The sequence below is a fragment of the Pseudonaja textilis genome, chromosome 3 (assembly GCF_049901715.1).
Source record: "Pseudonaja textilis isolate UNSWEBS1 chromosome 3, rPseTex1.2, whole genome shotgun sequence".
In the NCBI taxonomy this organism is placed as follows: Eukaryota; Metazoa; Chordata; class Lepidosauria; order Squamata; family Elapidae; genus Pseudonaja; species Pseudonaja textilis.
Genome location: NC_141992.1, coordinates 188630483 through 188655681, shown reverse-complemented (window position 1 = coordinate 188655681; position 25199 = coordinate 188630483). Strand labels below are relative to the sequence as shown.

Genomic DNA, 25199 nt, shown 5'->3' with positions numbered 1-25199 from the left:
GAGGGATTTCCCCTCCCCTCCATGTAGGGTGAAGAAATCTTCCCCTATGCTGAAGGAACAGCTCTGGTGAAAACAATAGGGAAGCCAATATTTTGAAAGAAGGATGCTAACAAGCAAGGAGAAAAAGCAAATCCCACTAAAAGCTGTAACCCTCAGCATTCTGCAATATTTTATCCAGTCTCTCTCTCTCTCTCTCTCCCTCCCTCATTTTTTCAGTGCCACTGTAACTTCACTAAACGGCCACTAAATGAACACTGTATTGTATTGTATTGTATTGTATTGTATTGTATTGTATTGTATTGTATTGTATTGTATTGTATTGTATTGTATTGTATTGTATTGTATTGTACTCTACTCTACTCTACTCTACTCTACTCTACTCTACTCTACTCTACTTGCTGGTGACCTTCTACCACTGCACTATAGAGTATCTTGACTTAAAGTACCTCTGTATGGTTTACCAATTGCACAGGAGCAGATAGGAAAGCACTCCAGAGGGTTAACCTCTTTGCCCAGAAGATCATTGGTTGCCCTCTCCTCTCTTTGGAATAGCTTTATAGCTCCCGCTGCCTTAAGAAAGTTCAAAACATTCTCAAAGACCCATCTCATCCTGGGAACCCTTTTTTTGAACTATTACCATCTGGCAGACAGTACAGGCTAAGAAAAACAAGGACAAATCGGCTGAAAAACAGCTTCTATCCCAGAGCAGTAGCTCATTTGAATTCTACTGTATAGTGCAGTGTTGGTTTGGTGTCGGGGGTTTTCGCTTCAATGTGTGGAGGGTGAAGGATGTGTGTTTGTGTTTATTTTCATGGTCATGATGTGCACTGAAAATGGTGCTTGACTTCACTGTATGAGGTGCAATGACAATAAAGTAAACTAACTCTAGTCTAGCTCTACTCTATTTTCATTCTATTCTATTGTTTCCCCCAATATCTGTATTTCTAAGGGTGGAAATTAGATCATGAAAAAAAAAAAAAATGCAGCTGCTGCTACTATCCTAAATCCTCCCATTCTTGTAATTTCAAGATTGATGAGACCTAAGCCAATGTCTGCTTTTCTAATAGTAAAACTGCTGATTATTAACTGCCAAAAACCTGAGGACCAACCCTGCCCCAAACTGTCATCCACTATCATAGGTTTCCCTAAAAACTACCTTTGCCAAAACACAACAAGCTGGAGGCCAGATTACCTATATTAAAACCAAGCGCCAAAGAGGCGGGCCAGCCTCTGCCGAAAACTTTTCCCAGCAATCAATCTTGGAAGTTCCGGAATGCCGAATTCTCCAAGACGGCGGTGGTGTTTCTTGCCAATGATAAAAGGTACGGCTGTGGTTTTAATTAGCATTCCAGAGCTGCAGGGCGCCAACTGGCAGAAAAATCCTCGAAGAGCATGACAATGCTTATAATTTTCCTGTGAATCAGTGCACCTGTAACTGCACGACAAGCAGTCATAAGAAAGGAATCTGGTGTGTGTGAATTAAGGTTTGCTGCACTCCATGGTTTTACTTACTGTGGGATCAAAGAGTCAAAACCAGTGTAGGATTTGCACACCCTGATTAGCCTGAAGGAATTGGTGTGTCTCAATTGCTTCCATACCTCCGTTTTTCAGCTAAGATCCTACTTCCATTTTCCTTGGTTTGCAAAGCACATCTGAGCAGGCAAATCCTGAAGGACACGAATGTCTTCAGGAGAGCCTCACAATAGTTTACTGCTAAATATTTACAGACCCCTCACATCCTGGACATAAACTATTGCAACTCCTACCCTCAAAACAATGCCCACCAGAATGACCAGACACAAGGACAGTTTTTTCCCGAACGCCATCACTCTGCTAAACTAATAATTCCCTCAACACTGTCCAACTATTTACAAAGTCTGCACTACTATTACTACTAAACTTATCATCACTCCTGATCACCCATTCCCTCCCACTTGTGATTGTATGACTGTAACTTTGTCGCTTGTATCTTTATGATTTATATTGACTGTTTCCTAATATGATTTGATTGCTTATTGTACCCTATGACTATTATGAAGTGTTGTACCTGATGATTCTTGGCTCTTGATGAATGTAATTTTTCTTTTATGTACACTGAGGGCATTTGCACCAAGACAAATTCCTTTGTTTGTCCAATCACACTTGGCCAATAAAGAATTCTATTCTATTCTATTCTATTCTATTCTATTCTATTCTATTCTATTCTATTCTATTCTATTCTATTCTATTCTATTCTATTCCATTCCATTCCATTCCATTCCCATATTGTATTCTATTCCATTCCATTCTATTCCCATATTCTATTCTATTCTATTCTATTCTATTCTATTCTATTCTATTCTATTCTATTCTATTCTATTCTATTCTATTCTATTCCATTCCATTCCCATATTCTATTCTATTCTATTCTATTCTATTCTATTCTATTCTATTCTATTCTATTCTATTCTATTCTATTCTATTCCATTCCATTCCATTCCATTCTTATTCTACATAGCGGGTGACCAAATTCATTTGGCAGAAGGTCTAGAAGCAAAATGGAGTCTCTGAGATCTAAATGAAGCAATTCTTCTGCTGAAGATCTTTAGTACGGAGTAATGTTTAGTGGTGTGAACGTTGGGAAAGTGACTTGAGTGTCATAGAAATAGTCACACAACTTTGGAGAAACAGGTCAGATAATTCCAGGCGGTTTCTTAAATCACTGCATGATCGAAACAGATTTCTCCACTGTTTATTAGGACCTCCCCCTTGTCTTTTTCAGTAGCCCAAGGGGACTTCTTAAAATAATATTCCAAATTCAATGGTATATCAAAAGCATGCAGTATGAGGTCGTCTTCGATTTATGACAATTTTGATTGTAAAGCTGTGATTTTCGTAAAGCCGATTATCATGTGACCAGACCAAATATGGTAGCAGTTGTTAAGTGAACGCCAGGATGGTTTGCCATAGGGTGTTTTTTTTGCTGGAACTAGAACATCAGTTTCTTGCAAAAATGTTGTGAATCGTGGTCACATGGGCCATGGGAAATGGCCATCAATGTGAGCCAAATGCCCAAATTGTGATCGTGTGGGCGGGGGGCAGACTTCAGAACCGGAATAGAACAAATCATCGCGGCCCACTCGCCGTGTCCAACTCCAACTTGTCGTAGGGCAACTCGCTACGGGGCAATTGAACAATTCCAATTCAATTATTTAAAATAAATAAAAAAGTATTTTAATTTTTGTCATTCACATTTCATTCTGCCCTCCTTTTGTATCCTTTCTTTTATGATTCTTTTCTACCATTTCTTCGATATTAGTCTAACTCTTGCCACGCAGTGAGTTATCCCATGGCAACTTGGCTGAGGCAAATTGTCATAGACAATTTAGTCCTAAGTAGATTTGGGGGAATCTGTTGTAGCTTTGGCCCATCACTAAGTGATCTATCATAAATCAAGGACTAAAGAGAGGAGAGAGACATAGAAATATGACAGCTTCTACAACCACAATTGTTAACCGTCCACCCTTCCTGACAGGGCTTAACTTTTCATCCAAAATTTTACTTGACTACACCGAAGGGCCTGAATAGGTAAAGAGGTACATGATAGTTTGCATCTTTTGAAGCCACTCAAGTCCTCTTCTCCAAGCACCAACTTTGATATCTCAATGATATCTAGTTGTTGTTTTTTTGAACCAAGACAGGGGTCCTGGCCACAATGAAGTTGTCCAGCCCTTATTTAAAATAAATGAAAGCAACCTGAGGTAATTATAAGATCCATGTCTTCTGGATTGCCTTCTCTACAATCCCTAAACCCTCAAGTTTATTTATAAGCTGCAGTTCCAAACTGTGGAGAAATGCAGTTATACTTACGTCAAACACATTTCCTAATATTGCATTCCCTGCATGCAAATTAATGTGCCAATAACAGCTCCTAAACACCAAAACATTCCTTTTGTAAACATTTCCCCACTGACCCCACATTTAGGATCTTCATTTACCTAAGAAGCATGCCACAAACTAATGGAAATTTACAACAATATCATCAGGATAAAATGGGCCAAAAGGTTACCATTTTTCAGCCATTAAACTTAATGCCTATCAAACTCTGTCTGGGCTGACAGAAATCAGAGGAACATCAATCAATCAAAAAAAGAAAGAAAGAAAGAAAGAAAGAAAGAAAGAAAGAAAGAAAGAAAGAAAGAAAGAAAGAAAGAAAGAAAGAAAGAAAGAAAGAACCCAAGATTCATTCTCTAATGATAAAGAAGAAAAAAGAAATAAACCCCTCAACCTGGAAATATTTATATCAGTGTCCCCAGGATATTGTTTAGTTTCTTTAAAACAAAAGTGTTTTGCTTTTGGTTTTTCAGCACGTTTTGAAAAAAGGGGGATTTATACTGACTAACAGACCTGGTCATCAAAATGCACAAGTTTTGCTTCAAATTATAAAATAAATTTTAGCAAGCAAATTGTTGCAGGAGGGAATACTTTTCACAATACTTGGTTTCCATTATTGGGGCACCTGAAAATCTTGTGTATCAGGAATGAGCACCTTCTGTGCAACGTTTTATTTTTCTTTTCCTTCTCTTCTTGCTTGCTGTAAGTGGAAGGGCCAAAACGGATTATTTGAGAGTTTCTGGTCATAAGTTGAGGACTACCTGGATTGGCTCTTAAATGTTCCTCCTCCGCTACCTCCCAATTTATGCCTGGAACGTTTCAGTTTTTATGTGGAGAAAATTTTTTGTCTCACTGCTTATTTCCCCCCTGTAGGCATGTTGTAGTTTGGAGACACCATTGCAAACCAATTTTTCCATGCATGGAATCAGTGGTGGGATTCCAACTTTGTTCCTACCGGTTCTTGTAGCGCTCAAAAACCGCCCTCTATGTCAGCGCTGGTGAGGTGAGCTGTTTTTTTAGCTCAGCTGAGGCGCGGCAATCCGCTCTGCCACGCTAATTAGCTGAGCTAAAATACAAGGGAATATAGGACAGGAAATGGCAGACGTGGCATTTGCCGGTTCTCCAAACTACTCAAAATTTCCACTACCAGTTTGGCAGAACCGGTCCGAAACGGCTGAATATTACCTCTGCACGGAATGGTTCATTCCCCTGTAGATCCTTAATCTTATTAATAATGTGCTAACGGTCCTTCTTGCAAGCCATCCAGAATCACTTATGACTGGTGGCAAACAAATTCAATAAATAAAATAAATAACATCCCCAGACAAGGCTAATCTTTTCCAATTTTTTTGCAAGAACTTTAGGAGGGATGTTAGTTTGAGACACCCGGCAAACTCCATGGAAGAAGGAAAACATGTAACAGGGATCATTCTGGATCATCAATCCCAATTGGTACATCTGTTCAGTATGTGCAGGTAATCCTCAATTTATAACAGCTCGTTTAGTGACCATTCAAAGTTACAACATCATGGAAAAAAGTGACTTATGATTGTTTTTCACACATGACCATTGCGGCATTCCCCAAAGTCATGTGATCAAAATTCAGAGGCTTGGCAAATGACTTGTATTTATGATGGTTGCAGTGTCCTGGAGTCATGGGTTCCGCTTTTGCAAAGTTCTGACCAGCAAAGTCAATGAGGAAGCCAGAATCACTTAGCGACCATGTTATGAATTTAAACAGCTGCGATTCACTTCACGACTGTGGCCAGAAAAGTCATAAAATGGGGCATAGTTCACTTAACAACTGTCTTGCTTGACTTACAACAGTTCATTTAGTGGCCATTTGAAGTCACCACCACACTAAAAACAGTGGCTTATGACCATTTTTCATTGTTTGTAGTATCCCCAACAATCATCTGATCAAAATTTAGATGCTTGGAAACGGCTCACATACTTATGACCGTTGCTGTGTCTCAAGGTCATGCAATCCCCTTTTGCAACCTTTTGACAAACGAAAGTCAACGGGGAAGCCAGATTCACTTAACAACCAGGTTACTAACTTATCAACTGCAGATTCACTTAACAACTGTACCAAGAAAGGTTGTAAAAATGGGGCAAAACTCGCTTAACAGCAGAAATTTTGGGCTCAGTTGCAGTGCGAAGCCACAAGTCTCAAGTCCTTGCCTCTTTCTTAGTTCTGATTCCACAGCATTGGCAAGGCAAGGCTTTGCTAACTCATCAGCCCTAACAGGGGAAAAGGTAAAGGTTCCCCTCATACATACAAACATGTCATTTCCAGCTCTAGGGAGCGGTGCTCACCTCCGTTGCAAAGCCGAAGAGCCAGAACTGTCCGAAGACGTCTCTGAGGTCATGTGGCCTGCATTGCTAAACGCCGAAGGCGCAGAGAACACTGTTACCTTCCCACCAAAGTGATCCCTATTTTACTACTTGCATTTTTTACATGCTTTCAAACTGCTAGGTTGGCAGAAGCTGGGACAAGTAACAGGAGCTCACTCTATAACACAGTGCTAGGGTTTCGAACTGCCAATCTTTCTGATGGACAAGCTCAGCGTCTTAGCCACTCAGCGCCCGTGTCCCTCTAATGGAGGTACAAAGAGCCAAAGAATGGTTGCAAAAGGCCAACCTAAACTTCCAAATTATGGCCTTGTTTTCGTGCTTGAGCCAGCCCAGAGCGAGACTCATTATGCTTTTAATAAGTAAACTCTTCCCATAAAACTATCCCAGTCCGCAACTGCCTATGCTGATAAAAGTCATTTCGGGTGAAGATGCCAGGCGGGTAGCAGAAGGTCGAGAGACGTCACTTGCTTTTAAATATTCCAAGGCTTAATTGCTCAGGTGAGGCAATTCAAGGATGCGCTTCAGCAAAGCCAACTCTAGCTGAACAGGATTCTTAAATGAGAATGTAAATGTAGACTTGGAAGTTGGCCCCATTATTACACACCTCCCTCTGTTACGGTTCTTCGCTCGTTCGGAACGGCTTTCATAGTTTTTAAATGTTTGTTTTTTCCCCCATCACTATTTATAGTGGCTTTAAGGAATGACTCTTTTTTATTTATCGTTTTATTGGATGGAGTGCAAGGCTGCCCTGAGTCACTTTCCAGGAGATAGGCAGACGTATCAATTTCGTAGATAAATAAATGAAATCCGGCAAAGGCTTTGAAAGAAAGGGACAAGATCCCAGGGGAAAGAGGTACTACATATCGTGGGGTCTTAGCAAGTTATTTGATAACTGTCAGATACAAAGAAGGGAGAACGACAGACACGTGCAGTTCCATCTGAGCAGTCTATTTATTGTTGTACAGACAGAATCTTGCCAGACTAAAGCAATTCTCTACAATAACTGTCGATACGCTTCTGTGAATTGCTAGGGAAGGGCTGCCCTTGCCCTCTTCCTACACACCAGACGTTTAAAGTTATGTCGTCTCTTTGCCCTCTCTCCTGCAACTACATCCCACCTCAATAGCCTTCCTTTATTCTGTACAACTCACAGTGACGTCTGTGATGCTCTCACCGCTTACTTTCCCCAACACAACCACACAGCGGGTCAACCTGGACTGACTCTAGCCCAAAGTTTCATACCTAAGGGAAGACTGGAACTCACAACCTCCAGGTTTGAGATCTAGAACCTTCACCATTACACCATAGTGCCGCGATGGCCCACCTATGGCATGCACAGGTGGCACGCAGAGCCATTGGTGTGGGCACGTAAGCCCCAGCCAAACTTACCTACACTGGGCATGCACACGTTTCCCGGCTGATTTTTCGGCCCATTTGAGGCCGTTTTCGCCCTCCAAGAGGCTCAAGGGAAGCCTCTGCAGCCTTGCGAGGCTGAAAAACGGGCCTTCTGGAAATACCAGAAGTGCCAAAATGGGCCCATTTTTTGGCCTCCCAAGGCTGCAGAGGCTTCCCTTGAGCCTCTTGGAGGGCGAAAACGGCCTCAAACGGGCCAAAAATCAGCTGGGAGGCGTGCACATGCACAGTGCAGGTAAGGGGGTGTTGCCCGTGCATGCGCAGGGCGGGCGCATTTCGGCACACCACAACAAAAAGGTTTGCCATCCCTTCCATAGTGCTTATCTAGAAATCTTCAAATAAGGATGGAGGTAGCATCACTGCTCTGATGCTATCCAGGTGCGCTGGTAATGTAACACCCAAACACTCCAGCTGGCAACCTTGGTCTGATTTAATCTCGGCATAAACCAGGCAAGCTTTTTTTCCCCATGTGAAAAAGGCAAAGAAAAGCTTAGCCTAACAAATACCTCCATGTCCAGTCACCTAAAAATTATACGCTCTTGTCTTTGTCAAGAGGGGTACATCCCATTGCTTAAAGGCTGAGTGCCACGGACAATCTTTTGATGTAGCATTGTCCCCAGAGGTATGACATGAGATCTCTGCCCAACCCTGAGGATTTTTGAAGCCGTGGTTTGAGCATGGGAACTTTCTCAGTCAGGTTCCATCTATAATATCACTCGTGCATGATGGAGAAAATTCAGGTGCTTTCAATTGTCCCCTTTACCTTCCTCTTCATTGTACAAAATGTTCAATCCTCATGAGATGCCCCCCCCCCCGCCTCTGTACTAGTAGCTTCCACAAGATACAGGTACAAGTAATCCTCGACTAACAGCAGTTCATTTAGTGACTGTTCAAAGTTACAATGGCGCTGAAAAAAGTGACCCCTGCTCACACTTACGACAGTGGCAGAGCCATAGTGGTGCAGCGGTTAGAATGCCGCACTGCAAGGCTAACTCACTGCTCACTGCCAGGAGTTCAATTCTGACTGGCTCAAGGTTGACTCAGCCTTCCATCCTTCTCACCTTGGTAAAATGAGGGCCCAGATTATTGAGGGCAACAGGCTGACTCTGTAAACCACTTAGAGAGGGCTGTAAAGCACTGTGAAGCGGTATATAAGTCTAAGTGCTACTGTTATTGCAGTATCCTCATAGTCAGATGATCACAAAGTTCAGGTGCTTGGCAATTGATTTGTATTTATGACGGCTGCAGTGTCCTGGGGTCAGGTAATCACTTTTTGTGACCTGACAAGCAAATTTCAGATTCATTTAACAAGCACGTTAATAACTTAATGATAACTTGGTGATTCACTTAACCACTGTGGCACAAAAGGTCATAAAATGGGGCAAAACTCACTGAACAAATGTTTCACTTAGCAACAAAAAATTTGAGCTCAATTGTGGCCATAGTCCTCGACTTATAACTTGGTCACTAGCGATTGTTCAAATTCCAAACTACTCGGATAAAGGGAGTTGAAACCCAGTCCAGGCAGTCCTCTCACCCCCACCCCCCACACAATTTATACAACTGCACTCAACAACCCAGCCACATTTACAGCAATTTGTTGTATCCTGCAGTCACGGGGCTGCTGACACATTACTTCCCGTTTTCTGGAAAATGGCACTGCTGCAAATAATGGGTTTGGTTAACAACTGCAGCATTTATTTAATGACCGCCACAAAAAAGGTCATAACATTGGATCGGTCACAAGACCGACCAGATTTACAATGGTCACAACATACGGCCTTAGTGGGCAGGCTCCAAACGGTCGTTATGTTGAGGATATTTGCAATCACTTTATTTATTTATTTTAAATCACATTTCCTTGCTTTTGGGAGAAAGAAGCCAGCAGGCATTTAGAATTCTACATGTAGGTTTATGCTAGTTGTTACAAGAATATTTGGTAATAACATCTGTCTCCTGAAAGGCAGTGATATCCCCGAGGTTGGGGGGGGTGGAGAGAGAAGGAATTTGAAGAATTGAGAACTCTTCGGTAAAACAGACGTGTGTGTCAATCCTCTTGGAAGCGTGATGTGTTTCTTTACTTATTTGTGGAAGCGAGAAAAATTATGCCTGCAGAAACGGGTGGTCTTCTTTAAAACGTCTGCATTGCAAATCTTGCAAAAAAGGGAGTTTGGGAGCCCCATGAAGAGGCAGGAACAGGGGACATTTTAGCAAGACGAGAGAAGTCAATCGGTGTTAATACCGGGTCAAAAACAGAGGAATGGCATTTTTATTTTTTTTTAACTGTTTGATAAGGGACAGTACAAAGTGGCGATAAGCTGAAATGTTAACAAACAAAAGAGGCCAATACTGAAGGACGCAGAGGATATAAAAAAAGCACAGCAACCGATAGCGACGCAGCCTCGCCAAGAATAATACAAACAAAGCCCCGAATGTGCAAAGAGCTTTACAACGCGTGGTGCTGGTTGGAACCACTGGCCGATCGGCTGTACTTTTGCCGAAGTGAAGTCCGACAGGGCTTGAAAAGGCCGAAGAGACCGAATAGCGAGCCGTTCGGGATGCAAATGTGAAAAGAGAATCGTGATGGGGGGGGGTGAGGGGGTGGGAAGGGAAAGGCTTCCTCGCCAGCAATCACTCACCATCCGCACACCGATCTTGGCTCTCAGGATCTGTCCACAGATTATGGCTTTGACAGCAGCAACCGCTGAAGGTTGATCTGGGAGTAAAATCTCCCTGAATTAAACGAGCTCACCTGGTAATGGAGACAATTGAGCTATGCTGCTTTCCAGGCAGCTGAAGGGCTGGACTTGGGGTTAAATCTTTAGGCAAGGGACTGGCTTCCCAGCATTGTTACAGGGGTTCCTGCTAGTCTCCAGGTTTATTGATATGATTATTAGCTTGGTCTAGTAGTTAAGGCACCAGACTAGAAAGTGAGAGCCGGTGAGTTCTATTCCCGCCTTAGACATGAAAGCCAGCTGGGTGGCTTTGGGCCAATCATCGGTAGACTGTGAGTTTAGTCCCAGTTTAGGCATAAAAGCTGGCTGGGTGACTTTGGGCCAATCACCAGGTGACAGTGAGTTCTAGTCCCACCCTAGGCATGAAAGTCAACTGGATGACTATGAGCCAATCACCAGGAGACAGTGAGTTCTAGTCCCACCTTAGGCATGAAATCCAACTGGGTGACTATGAGCCAATCACCAGGTGACAGTGAGTTCTAGTCCCACCCTAGGCATGAAAGTCAACTGGATGACTATGAGCCAATCACCAGGAGACAGTGAGTTCTAGTCCCACCTTAGGCATGAAATCCAACTGGGTGACTATGAGCCAATCACCAGGAGGCAGTGAGTTCTAGTCCCACCTTAGGCATGAAATCCAACTGGGTGACTATGAGCCAATCACCAGGTGACAGTGAGTTCTAGTCCCACCCTAGGCATATAAGTCAACTGGATGACTATGAGCCAATCACCAGGAGGCAGTGAGTTCTAGTCCCACCCTAGGCATGAAAGTCAACTGGATGACTATGAGCCAATCACCAGGTGACAGTGAGTTCTAGTCCCACCCTAGGCATGAAAGTCAACTGGATGACTATGAGCCAATCACCAGGAGACAGTGAGTTCTAGTCCCACCTTAGGCATGAAAACCAACTGGGTGACTATGAGCCAATCACCAGGAGGCAGTGAGTTCTAGTCCCACCTTAGGCATGAAATCCAACTGGGTGACTATGAGCCAATCACCAGGAGGCAGTGAGTTCTAGTTCAGCCTTAAACATGAAAACTGCCTGGGTGACTTTGGGCCAGTCCCTCTTTCTCCTAGTCCAACTCAACTCATAAGGTTGTTTGGGGGGAAATGAGAGGAAGATGTGTTGGATATGTTTGCCACCTTGAGTTATTAGTAAAAATTATAAAGGGAGAGATACAAATAAGCAAGCCAAATCAAAAATTAAACATATCCTGTCTTTACTGGGAGAACTCCAAGCGGAGCATAATGTTACTACCTAGATCAACCACAACAACCCTTTGAGGTGGCCTGGGCAGAAAGAGAAAGAGGGACTGGCCCAAATAACCTGGACAGCTTTCATACCCATGGCAGGACGAGAACTTACCATCTCCCAGTGTCTACTCTAGCATCTTAACCACTGCACCGAACTACCTATAGATAAGATAGTCTTTCGGTTATGAGGAGAGGGAGATCAGGCCCAGGCCCAGATAAAGGTCATAAAATGAAATTGCATTGTTTACAATGGTAATTCCTGCAGTCTGGTTGTGGGGACTCCATTGGGTCACTAAGCAGGAATTGGCAGGAATCCCAGAATGGGGTGGGTTCTACTGGTGGGGAGGGGAGGCTGGAAGAGGTGGTGGGAGGGCTAACACAGGCCATGTGCAGGCGGGGGGGGTGAGGGAGGGTCCTATGAGTGGAAGAAAAAGGAGGAGGAATGACTCACCACGTCAACTTGCGACCTTCCCTGCCTACTTCCCCACTGACTTTGCTTGTGCAAGGAAGATCAGATGCGTCCACAGCTTGCTGTGATGTTATAAATGCAAGCTAGGCATCTGAGAGCCAATGCTGCAATAGCCAAAACTTCCAAGGACCGGTCATAAATTGTGGTTTTTTTTTTCCGCCAGCAATGTCATAATTTTGAATGATTGCCGAATGAATGGACGTAAGACGAGGATTACCTGGAAGCCAAACCACACCAACCATGTGTATTGCACCTGTGTATCTAACCAACCTATCACATCTAATCTATTGTATATAATTTATTAATCCTATCTACCCTACCCATCTAATCCTGTGTTTCTCAACCTTGTCAACACTTTTAAGATATGCAGCCTTCAGTTGGCTGGGGAATTCTGGGAGTTGAAGTCCATCATTTTAGTTTTTTCCAAGTTTGTGGAATAGTGATCCACTTGTGTCTGTCTGTCTGTCCGTCCATCCATCCAACCAATCAACCAACTAACCAACCCACCTACCTACCTTCTATAGGGTCTTCCTTGATGCAATTTCTTTAACCCAATCCAAGAATGTTGATTTATTTCTTAACTGTCTTGCAGATGTGATGCCCTACAACTGTCATCTACCCAGGCAGCTGTAATTGAGACAACTGATGTGTATATTAGCACATTCCTAACAACTGTGCAGGTAAATTATGGACCTCTGGTTTTCCCCAGAGAGCTTCAACCGCTCTTCTGATAATTCTACTATTCTAAAAGGTGACTACTTGGGAAAATTATGAACCCATTTAAAAGTGAATTAAGTGGTTTAAAAGTACAGTAAAATCTACATTTAATGGGCTGTTTGTGAGAAATGGGTGTTTTTTTCATCCCAATGTCCATTACGTCTGAATTGATATCATTTGAACTAATCGGCTTATTTTGCATAATTGATCTAAATAGCAATATTTGCAGTTTAAATCTACATTGAATGAACAAAGCCTTGATGTAACAGACATTAAATGAGAGAGAAGCCTCAAGGGGAAAAAATGTAGCCACTGTATCTGATTTCCATTGAAGTGATATGTGTTAAACTGAAAGTTAACTACATTTTTTTTCCCTCCCTGCCTTGATGTATTTGCAGAATTGTCCTTCTGTGAAAGGGTTGAGTTCTTTCAACAGAACATTCTCAGCATTCTGAGCAAATAAAAATTCCTCATTGCTTTCAAGAAAGATAAGAAGTTTCTTCATGTACCAAACGCTTAGTTGGGAATCAGATGCAAAAGCTGAACATAACCTTAAAGATCATCCAACCTGACCCCCATCCCTGCACCGAAACCCATTACTATAACAGCCCAGATGTCTGTCAGCCTGCTTTAACAACTCCAGCAAAAGAAAATCCACTATTTCCTGGGACAGTTGGTTAAATTGTATGCTCCTATGGTTAAGGCAAACACTCTTCCCTTATAATTAAAACCCACTGTTCCTTTTTCTGTTTTATGGAACATTTCTGATCAACTCTACCCCATCTTCCAATAACAACCATTCAGATACTTGTAACAGCTATCGTGGGAATAAAGAAGAAAAACAGAATTCTCTTTCACCCAGAGAAATATCTATTAACTGCTAAAACTCTTCTGTCTGTAACCTTTAACTGGGCGAAATGGTGTACCAAAGTATGTCAAACAGACTAGCTTACAAAATGCACCCAAAATCCGGGCCCCTTTGGAATTGCCGTTTTAAATTTTATAGAACATTTTATGACCTAAGCGCAATCCAGAAAGAGTTTATGACAAGAGAAGAAAACATTATAAAATATTTCCTGTGCTGGTACGTGATTGTGCTGTTACAGTTCGACATGGGCTGCTTTCAAAGCAGATACATCTGAATGCATCCCAGTTTTATCAACCTAGGCAGTAAATTAGATATTCTACCAGTGTTGAAAACATTGAGGAATCTGGTAGAGGAAATACCTTTAAAACAATGACTCAACGGGCAGTGGTAGGGTTCAAATAATTTAACAACTGGTTCTCTGCCCTAAGGATTTCTTCCAACAATCAGTTCACCAAACTGCTCCGCAAGTTAACAACCGGTTCTCCCGAAGTGGTGCAAAATGGCTGAATCCCACCACTGTCAATAGAGCACCGGTTGTCTAATAGTTTTTTCTTTAAAACACACACACACACACACACACACACACATAGCAGTCTCACCATTCACGCCGCAATGCCATATTTAGGCTAACTCACCAAACGCAGAGCCCGGATCTGCTGCTAAATTCCAGGAACATTCGAAACCACTTCTTCCAGACACCGGAATGCAGGAAACCAACATGGGTGACCAAAGTGTTGCCCTGCAATTCAGTTTTAAGCTTAAGCAAACACATTGTTGATGTACACGTAATTAGACGTAATTGTTAGCTGTGCCCTGTATTTAATCCTTTCATCTGAAATGGTAACAAGATGGAAGAGGCATTTTCAAAAGCCATCATGGAAATAATTATCAAGCCCAATCCAATTCTAGTTCCCATAACATTCTGATGGGTTTCTTTTCTTTTCCTTTTTCCTTCCTTCCTTCTCTCACTTTCTCTACCCTCTTCCTTTCTCCCCTCTTCTATTTCTTTCCTTCCTCCCTCCCTATCTCATTTCCCATTTCTCTCCCCTCTGCCTGTCATTTCTCTACCTTTTCTTCCTTCCTCATTTCCCTTCCTTCCTCTCTCCTCCCTTCTTCCGTTTTCTTCTCATTTTCTTTTTCTTCCTCCCTCCCTATCTCATTTCCTTCCTCTCCCCTTCTTCCCCTCCCTTGTAATTTTTCTTCCTTCCTCACTTCCCTTTTCATTTCCCTTCCTTCCTCTCTCCTCCCCCTTCCTTCTTCCACTTTCTTCTCATCTTCCTTCCTCCCTCCCTTTCTTTTCTCCTCTCTCCTTTCCTCCCTTCCCTTCTCATTTTCTTTCCTCCCTCCCTCCCTCCTGCCCTATCTCATTTCCTTTCTCTCCCCTTCCTTCTTCCCTTCCCTCCTTTTCGTCCTTCCTCACTTCCCATCTCATTTTCCTTGCTTCCTCTCTCTTCCCTCTTTTTTCCTCCATTCTCTTCTCATCGTCCTTCCTCCCTCCCTTTCTCCTCTCTCTTTCCTCCTTTCCCTTCTTATTTTACTGCCTCCCTTACCTGTCCTCCCATATCCTTTCATCAGATAATGCCATTCTAACCGTATAAACACTTAAAAACTATTCAGGAAGTCCAGCAACTTCAGACCTCATTCTCATATCTTTTAACCCAAATTTATAAAAGTTTAAATCTGGGTTAATTTCTTGTGGGAGAGGGATTTAAATGAGGGACACAGGACGCGCGTCCCACCCAGGGATCCCTGTTCTGCTCCTGCAGCAGAAACATTTTTTTTAAATGGGGATTTCATTTTTTAAAAAAGTTTTTTTATTTTTATGTTTCAAAAAAAATAATCTCTTTTAGTGAACAGCATATTTCTCACGCTTACATATATTTTCTATTCCTATCTTAACTTTATTCTATACTCATTGTACTACTCTTTTTATCTGTCACATTTGCAAATTCATCAGATGCTCTTAGTTCTTTCTTCAAAAAATTCATCCTAGTTCTAAAATTCAAAAATTCAAAGATCTCCCCCTTTAACTACTAAATTGAGTGTACCACCCCTTTTGTCTTATACATGATTCAATTAACTTCCCTTTAATTCATAATAATAATTTATCATAGTATAATCATATTTTAGTTAACACATGTATATTTTAAGGCAGATTCCGAATATTTTTCCTTTGATTACGTTCTAATTCATTTATTATTTCAAATACATTAATCTATTCAATATACCTTAAAAACTGATGTTATACCTTTAACTATATTCTTAATTTTACTAACCATATCTAACTTACTTATCATAACTTCCCTTTAATAGGGATTTCTGATTACCTGTGCCCTGGAGGAAAGAAAGGAACATTTTGCCAATGTTAGCATCTTTGTGCTAAAAGTCCATAAACAGAACACATTCCAAGCTGTCCCAACTCATGTACTTTTGCCTAATTCTGCTGCTACCGTTGCTCAGATTTCCTAGCAGGGATGAGTAGAAGTCAGGTAGTCCTCAACTTACAAACATTCATTTAGTGACCATTCAAAGTTACAACAACATTAAAAAGAATCTATATACTGTATATATAAAAGTGAAATACCACTCATGTATCATCACAAAGTCTCCAGAACCGTAAAGCCTACAAACTTGAAATTTGGCAGGTATGTTCCTCTTGGCTTCTAGGTGCTCACTAAGAAAGGATTTTTTAAAATGACCATCAGAGCATTAATATTTCCTATATTATTATTAACACGCTCTGATGCTAAGAAGTTTTACTCTCCGTCCCCACCTGAAAAGAAATCTGTTCCAAATGCAAAACACAAGCAGAGGAGAGGAGTTTCAGTTTCAGTTTTATTTTCACATCACCAAACAGTTTTAGTACAGAACAGTTGAGCTAAGCTATGGCCAGGCTCCTTGCTGTTTCCTTCTTGCTCACACAGCAAATACTGTTTCACCTTCCAAACAGCCCTCATACTCTCTCACACACTGACAGGACGCTAGCCAGATGAATACTAATGGATGCTGGTAGGCAGAGGCAGAATTTTCCCCTCTTTATTTTCCTCCCCCAAAACTAAGCCCAACCACATAGTTTTGTAGCGAAGCCAATATCGAGCTAGTATAAAACTGTATATAGCCTGCTTCAATAAAAGCAGTATTTAGTCCTCCTGTGAAGTTGACTTCCTGGCCTGCTTTATCAAGTAAGGCTACTCCAACACCAACCCTGTGCAATGTGTGTAGGAAAGCCAATTGAAGCATCCATAACACCTCCAGGAATGGACAAACCACCAACTTTCATAATTCAACTGCTGCATTGTTCCCCGACTGCTACTTTTGGAAAGAAAAAAAATTCCCTGGAGTGAAGCTTCTGCTTTATTTGCAAAATATCAGGATCCAAAACCCATTATTCCTCTGAAAGGACCAAGACGTAACTCTTCCTAGGATGGCAGCTGCTCAAAATGGTGAATGCAGGCCAGAAATAAAACCAGTGGGATTGCACTGAGTCGCACAGCAATGGTGAACGTGAGCTGAACATGGAAAAGCAAGGACATCGGCAACCAAATGCACGTTAGTCCTTTCTATTGTGTTCCTCATAGCTGTCCATGGTTGTGAAAGTTAAGACCTTAAAAAAGCAAGACGGGAAGAAAATTGACTCGTTTGAGCTGCGGTGCTGGAGAAGGCCCTGGCGTATTCCTTGGACAGCAAAGGGAACCAACAGGCAAGTGCTGGATAGCATAAGACCAGACATGTCCTTGGAAAGCAAGAAGCACAAAATTGTGTCTCCCTTTACTTTGTGCTATGACATGTGGGGGAATTTACTGGAGAAAGCGATCATGTTTGGAAGGAGTTATAGAGGTGAAAAGGAAACCAGGACACCACAGAACACAGTGGGTGAACACCTGATCTGACCTAGGCTTCACAAAATCACAAAGGAGACTCCTTGTCCTGACAAAACCCTTTTTCATTAGGCTAATGTGAATTCCTACCACTCATATCCAGCAAAGTCCCAGCAAAGAGTCGTTTCAAGAGTGATTTACAACCACAGACTTTATCAGGCTTGGAGAGTTCCCAGGCCAATAGCTTCCAAGCGCAATGCTGTACAAGGAAATACTTGGCAAGGAGTCATGAACAAATCTAATTAAATGAACCAACTGTCTCCTGCAAACAACACTCCCCTTTCACTCCTCTTTATTCCCTATGGGAGGGGCCATTCACCGTCCACCTATGCCTTTACTCCCGAATCGATCCTTGTTCTTTAACCATTCCTTTCTCCTGGCAGCTCTGTGCATGTGCACACTGGGAACAGGCTCCAGCTGTTCTTCTTCCCAACTGATCTCCGACTCCGAAGGCAGCTGATAACTGTCAGATGGCCCTGGTACCATCTCTGCCTCTGACACAGAGCACTCCTCAGAGCCTTCCCCAGACTCCAGGACTAGCCCATGTTCCTCCCCACAACCTCCTCACTGACTGAGACCACCATCAAAGCTGACACCAGCCAGAGCATGGAACAATTCAAAGAACCAACTGCAAGGTCAGAAGATGTGGAGAGACCTGGCCCATACAATTGCCAAGAATCGGACACCACTGAATGGATAACATCATCATCATCTTCTAGAGATTCTCAGTCATCCAGGTCACATATGTCCCAAATGTGCTTTTTTAAAAGCCCGTAGGCTTTTTCTTTGTTTTTCCTTGAAGACGTTTTGTTGAACTGAAGAAGCTTCTTGGGTTGAGAAGTGAAATGTCTTCAAGAAAAAACAAAGAAAGTCTAGTTGCCTTTTGAAAAAGCACCTGTGGGATGAACATTGTCGTAAAGTTTGAGGGTGATCATCCATCAGTGCAAAACCAAAAAAAGGTTTTTTTTCCCCATGGGTAGAGGATCCATCACTCCTCCCATCTGCAACCAAGACTAAACCAAGGAAGGGAAAAAAGAGAAAGTATGGCTCACACACCTGCCCAGGTAGTCATAATCCCCAACGCACAGGTGTTCTTTGCCAAGACTCATCAAGCAACTCCACAAAGCCGTCTCAACCCAACAGGTGGGAAAGCACCTACTCATCACCGCCTTACACCCATGACGCATTCATGGCCAAGTCAAGCCAACAAGAAGGGTCAAGAGGGAAAACCCTGCCGCCTTCTCCAGGAGAACTGGAGCGCCTGGGAACAAGGCGGCTGCCTTACTTATTTATTTATATGCCTCCTCGGCGTCTCAACCCTCCAGGGCAGTGACAGCGTGAGAACCAGGGTGTATCTCTCCCGGCTTTCCAAGAAGGGCAGGGGAGGGGAAGAGCTCCCCTTCTTAATTGCTTCGCTTGTCTCCACCACGCCTGCTCCTTCCCTTCTCTGGTAAGGCAACTGAGGGCAAGCATCCAAGGCAAATGAGTCTGTCTGTCTGGAAATGCAATTTCCATGCAAGCAAAACAGGCTGGAACTGGGAAAAGGGACACCCTAACAAGAGAGGAACATACAGACAGAGAGAGATATATTCCCTTCAAATGCCAGATAGCAAATATTTTTTATTATTATTTTTAAATCAAAGGAGGATTGGCTGTTGGGAAATTTAAAACAAAGAGAACTTCCTAGCAGCTTAGTCCAAGATGGTATTTTAGGGGTGCAAATACTCCTCATCTTATGATCACAATTTATATTGCTAAGTGAGACCATTGTTAAGTGAGTTTTGTCCCAGTTTATAACTTTTCTTGCCACCATTGTTCAGAGGAGCAGGAGGAGGAGGAGAAGGAGGAGAGAAGGAGAAAGAAAGAAAGAAAGAAAGAAAGAAAGAAAGAAAGAAAGAAAGAAAGAAAGAAAGAAAGAAAGAAAGAAAGAAAGAAAGAAAGAAAGAAAGAAAGAAAGAAAGAAAGAAAGAAAGAAAGAAAGAAAGAAAGAAAGAAAGAAAGAAAGAAAGATATTATGGAAAACCAGAAAGGTTTAAGATTGCTAAAGAAATGACCGTACAATCAAGAACAAGCCCTTTACAGCTGGGGAAAAAAACTGAAAGAAACTTCTTGGATGAGAAGCCAAAAGTTTTCAAAGAAAAAAAAAGGAGCAAGAAAGTCCAGTTGCCTTTTGGGGAGAAAAACACCTTTGAAGCAACAATGATTTCTCTCGACTCCATAAAAAAAAAATTGGGGCTGTAATAATAATACTTTGCAAAGCAGCCACACAGAAGGAACGTCCTTTGAACCTTCATTGAAACAAAGCAAGTTTCACGCAGCCTCCTAGAACTGATCTTCTCAAGCGAGCCAACCGATCCCCTTTATCGCCTTGGCTTTAATCTCCACTCCATTCTTTTTGTTTACTACACAAGCGTGCATGTGGCAGGGATGATTGTTTCTAGGGAAGGAATCTCTCCAAATTATAGGCAGGTGCGTGCAGACAATAGGCGTTCTCCCTCCTTCGCTAAAAATTTGCATGATGCACATCAGGTGCATTCATTCTGTAAAGAGCTAAAAGAGCCGCTCCTGTTATTCCTTGCTCAAGTTTATCACGCACGGCTCCTAACGTTTGAAAAGATGCCAAAACCGCAGAATTGTCAATCTACCCCGGTTAAATGTCTCGTTTCATCCTTTTAACAAGTTCCTCTCTTGGAGAACCCATGCTAGGATAAATCTGATTCTGTGCCAAGTTTGATTACATCATCCAAAAACTTAAAACTGCCCTCCTCCTTAAACTGGATCAGAAGGCCTCCCCGTAGGAAATACATGGCTCGGCTGATTCACCTGGGTTGCTCAGAGTTCTGCAACCAGGTCTTCTCCAGGTTCTTGGAAGGGGACTTTCCCCATCTCTCTTTGCCCAGAGCTTTCCACTTCAGGTGGTGAAGATCAGTGGTGGGATTCAAAGATTTTTGCCACCGATTCTGTGGGTGCGTCTTGGTGGGCGCGCGCGCGCCAAACACGCACTTTGCACAGGTGCAGAGGTGTTCCAACTCACCTCCTGCAAGCCTGCACTCTCCCTGTCACTTCAGCAGCTGCCGTGTGGAAATTGCTCTGCCCTGGAAAGCAGCAGCACTTCAAAAGGTGAGTATGGGAGCCTAGGTGGGCCCAACTGCAGAGAGAACTGGATCGGTCTTCGCTGCTCATCAGCGCTACCGGCTTGACAGAACCGGGCCAAACCGGTAGGATACCACCGCTGCTGAAGATCAACGGTGGAGCAGATGATCCATCACTGAATTATGTTCTACTCTGTTTTATACTTGCACATCCTAGAAGAGCCATATGTGGGCAAGGCAAGTGAACCAGATAATGGAAAGGGACACCTTGGGTTTGGAAGAGATCATGTTTGATGGTGAAACAATCTTGTTTTGAGTATAAAAGAAGGATCAAGAGGGAAAAGGAACTTATCTCTTTGGGGGATAATTTTGCTCTCAGTATGTAACATGTGAGATTGCTCCATTATCAGAACTGTTTGATTCTTCCACAGGACAGGACTTCTGACAGAGGTAGAACCAGCATTTAGCTTTGTAAAAGAGGCAGTGGGGTGCAAAGAAGAAGGAAAATAGATTAGGAGGAGGAGGAGGAGGAGGAGGAGATAAATGAGGAGAAAAAGAAGAAGATAGACAATGAGAAGGGGAGGGATAGACAAGAAGAGGAGGGGATAAACAGTGAAAAGGAGGAGAGGAAGGAGAACGTAATCAAGGAGAAGATAAGATAAACAATGAAGAGAGGGAGGAGGATGAGAAGATAATCAAGAATGGAAGGTAGACAATGAAGAGGAGGAGGAGGAGACAAATAATGAGGAGAACAAGGTAGACAATCAAGAAGAGAAGAAGGTAGACAACGAAGAGGAGACAGATAACGGAGGAGAAGGAGGAAGAGAAGATAGACAATCAAGAGAAGATGAAAGTAGATAAAGAAGAGGACAAGGTAGACAATGAAGAGGAAGAGAAGGATATAGACAATCAAAAAAAGAAGATAATGAAGAGGAGGCGGCGATAGGCAATCGAAAAGAGAAGATAGACAGTGAAGAGGAGAAAGAGAAGATAAGCAATCAATAGGGAGAGAAGTTACACAATGAGAAGGGGGGGGAAGAGGAGATAAACAATAAAGAAAATAGACCATAAAGAGAAGGAAAAGGAGAAAGCTTGGTCACATCAGATATGTTAAATTTATTTATTTATAAGATTTGTATGGTCACCCATCTTAAACAACTCTGAGGGGCTTACAACAACCATAAGGCCTGCAACCATGTAACAATAAAAAATAAATCAAACAATATTTATTCATTTAAAAGATTAATGCAGTCGCTCATCTTATATCACAAGAGACTGTTCTCCAAAGTGGACAAGTTTTCTTCAGCCAACTCAAATCTCTGCAAGAGCAACCAGGGAAAATAATCCGGAGATGGGGAATTTTCTTCACTTTAAGACAGATCAATTGGGATACCGGTTTTCGATGCAACTGAGGGTGCATCAGAAATATTTTGAAAGGTCTAGTGCAGGTGGCAGGTGCATATGGGAAATGCCAGGTGTTGAAGACATAAATTATTTATTGTATCAATAATTGGATAAAGGAGGGGCCGAAGACCAGAGGGAGTAAAGTGCAGTTTTCAAGGAAACCAGAGGAGAGAAATTATTAGCAGTAATAATGTCAGGACTTTATGCTGCTGAAGGCTATTGCTTCATTTGAATGCTATTGGTGATTATGGCCAATTCCACACTGATAGCTATTTATTTGCAAAGTATGCAAAAACTTATGTTTGATCAACTTTACAACCGACACAGAAACCACAACATTTACCCTCCCCCAGACTACACACACACACACATTTCCACATACAAATATCACATCATTTTCTATGCTGAGTTTAATCTTTTATTGCACCCATAAGGTTGTATCGTTATTATCAAACAACTACATGTTGTATCCACAGGATAAAGGGAGGGTAGGGGGAAGCAAAGGATACGCAGGACTAAAGTGCAGCTTTCAAGGAAACCACAAAAGAAAAATTATTAGCGGTAATCATGTCAGGAATTTATATTGCTGAATGTTATTGCTTCACCTGAATGCGATTAAGAGATTCCGTATATGCCTTTACAACTGCTGTACAGACTGAATTAACTAATAAGAAGCGCGGGATGTCCGTTTTTTTCTGTGTGCTTTTCATAACCATTTTTCTAGCCCTCATGAAGGCCATGCTAGCTACATGACAGTACAAAAAGGCTGGGCAACGTTTCAAAAGCCTGATCACAATTCTCTGGGATTGGGAGAGTATTTCCTCCCCCACCCTCACTTCTCCACAGGGCCTTCAACACCACACAAATGATTATTGATTTGCCAAAACATACAAACATGTACGTTTAATTATACAATCGGACCAACCTACAAAAATTTACCTCAGCCAGGAAGTAATTCAGATCAGAAGAGTGCTTCATGCAGAGATACACAATGGACAGCCTCATGTGAAGAAAAGCAATGCTATTCGGTTAGGAATAATACAGCCCCCATCTAATCAAACCTGATATCAAGATGTTTCTATTGGAGACTGATCCATGCATTGCTAAATCCAGATTTCCAGGATTTAATCTCCTCGCCTTGTGGGGTAAAACTCAGAATTTGCAAGTTCAAACTTCTTGAAATAAACCTCTGGCCTTGGATTGACTTTTCCATAATCCCCAAATCTTGCTTGTTCCTTCAGTCTGGCTCCTGGCTTAGTCCTACCTCCGGTTTTTATCCTCAGGACCTGCTTTAGTCCTTATCGTTGTTAGTTGCAAAGTCGTGTCCGACCCATCGTGACCCCGTGGACAATGTTCCTCCAGGCCTTCCTGTCCTCTATCATTTCTGGAGTCCATTTAAGTTCATGCCGACTGCTTCAAGTGACTCCATCCAGCCACCTCATCCTCTGTCGTCCCCTTCTTCTTTTGCCCTCAACTGTTCCCAGCATTAGGCTCTTCTCCCGTGAGTCCTTCCTTCTCGTGAGGTGGCCAACATATTTGAGTTTCATCTTCAGGATCTGGCCTTCCAAAGAGCAGTCAGGGTTGATCTCTTCTAGGACTGGCCGGTTTGATCGTCTTCCAGTCCAAGGGACTCGCAGGAATCTTCTCCAGCACCATAGTTCAAAGGCCTCCATTCTCTGGCACTCAGCCTTTTTTGTAGTCCAACTTTCACAGCCATACATTGCAACTGGGAAAACCATAGCCTTGACTATACGCACTTTTGTTGGCAGAGTGATGTCTCTGCTTTTTAGTGTGCTGTCTAGATTTGCCATAGCTTTCCTCCCCAGGAGCAAGCGTCTTTTAATTTCTTGGCTGCAGTCCCCATCTGCAGTGATCTTGGAGCCCAGGAAAATAAAATATGTCACTACCTCCATTTCTTCACCACCTATTTGCCAGGAATTGAGAGAGCCGGATGCCATGATCTTAGTTTTCTTAATGTCTAGTTTCAAGCCAACATTTGCACTTTCCTTCTTCACCCAGATAAGAGGCTCTTTAGTTCCTCTTCACTTTCTGCCATTAGAGTGGTTTCATCTGCATATCCGAGATTGTTGATATTTCTCCCAGCAATCTTAATTCCAAGTTGTGATTCATCTAGCCCTGCCTTTCTCATAATGTGCTCTGCATGTATGTTAATAACCCTTGCTTTTACCTCTAATTCTTACTTCTTGCTGCTAGCCTCTTTGTGACCACTGCCACATTGCCGTCCTGGGACACAGAGAGATATGGCGATCAACTCATGAGCGGCTTATAATCAGCCTTCTCCAAATGGATGCTTGGCAGGTAAGACTATAACATGCTAAGATCTCTACTAGCCTGGCTGGCTTTTCCAAATGTGTTGCTTTCATTCTGTGTAGTTTGGAATCTCAGTTTGGGCAGCCTTTGAAAAATCACCGATCTAGATGTGAGAGAACCTTCCCTTCCTGTCTTTCCTGACTCTGGACCATTCACACATGACCTAGCTGAAGAAGCTTGTTGGATAAGAAGCGAAAGGTCTTCAAAAAGAAAAACAAGATAAATCCCAGTGGCCTCCTGAAAAAAAGCACCTTTCGGACAAGCGTGACCTGGATGACTGAGAATCTCTACAGACTTTGAACTATACCAGGGGTCTGCAACCTTAAACCCTCAAAGAGCCATTTGGGCCCACTTCCCACAGAAACACCGGGAGCCAATAATTTAACAACCGATGTGACTGGGTGACCCGTGGCCAACTCGATGTCACTCACTCCCACCCAGTCACCTCCTGGTCTGGAATATGGAGCAAGTCTCCATCCCCCACCATTACCCGTACCTTCTCAGGCCAGGCGAGGACTGACGGGGAGGGAGGGGGCCAGCCAGTGGTGGGAGCCCCAGCAGAGGGCCAAAAAGAGCTGCATGTGGCTCCAGAGCTGCAGGTCGCAGGCGCCTGAGCTATACAATTTGGGATGGACACCCTTTGAATAGTGTGGGAGTAGGAATGGATTTCCAAAGGGGGGAAAAATTGCAGACTACAGGAACCAGGAGTATTACTCAGGAGACCCTGAGGACACAGATAAACCTCCAAGTGCTTCAACGACCCTCTAAAAGGAAACAAACAACCAGCTGTCTGCAAGGAATATAAA

General features: G+C 42.7%; 1 long non-coding RNA gene across 7 annotated transcripts in view; it reads right to left on the bottom strand.

Annotated features, from left to right (window-relative positions):
* Positions 1-25199, bottom strand: part of LOC113438318 (uncharacterized) — a 171179-nt gene that overhangs the window by 38817 nt on the left and 107163 nt on the right. For 3 of the 7 annotated variants that reach the window (XR_015743306.1, XR_015743301.1, XR_015743300.1), the window contains one exon: positions 14324-14427. The exons of 2 other annotated variants lie outside the window; for them this stretch is intronic. This is a non-coding gene — a long non-coding RNA (uncharacterized LOC113438318). Of the gene's footprint in view, positions 1-14323; positions 14521-25199 lie in introns of all 7 variants that reach the window. 2 more of the 7 variants (XR_015743303.1, XR_015743304.1) reach the window with 1 other exon arrangement.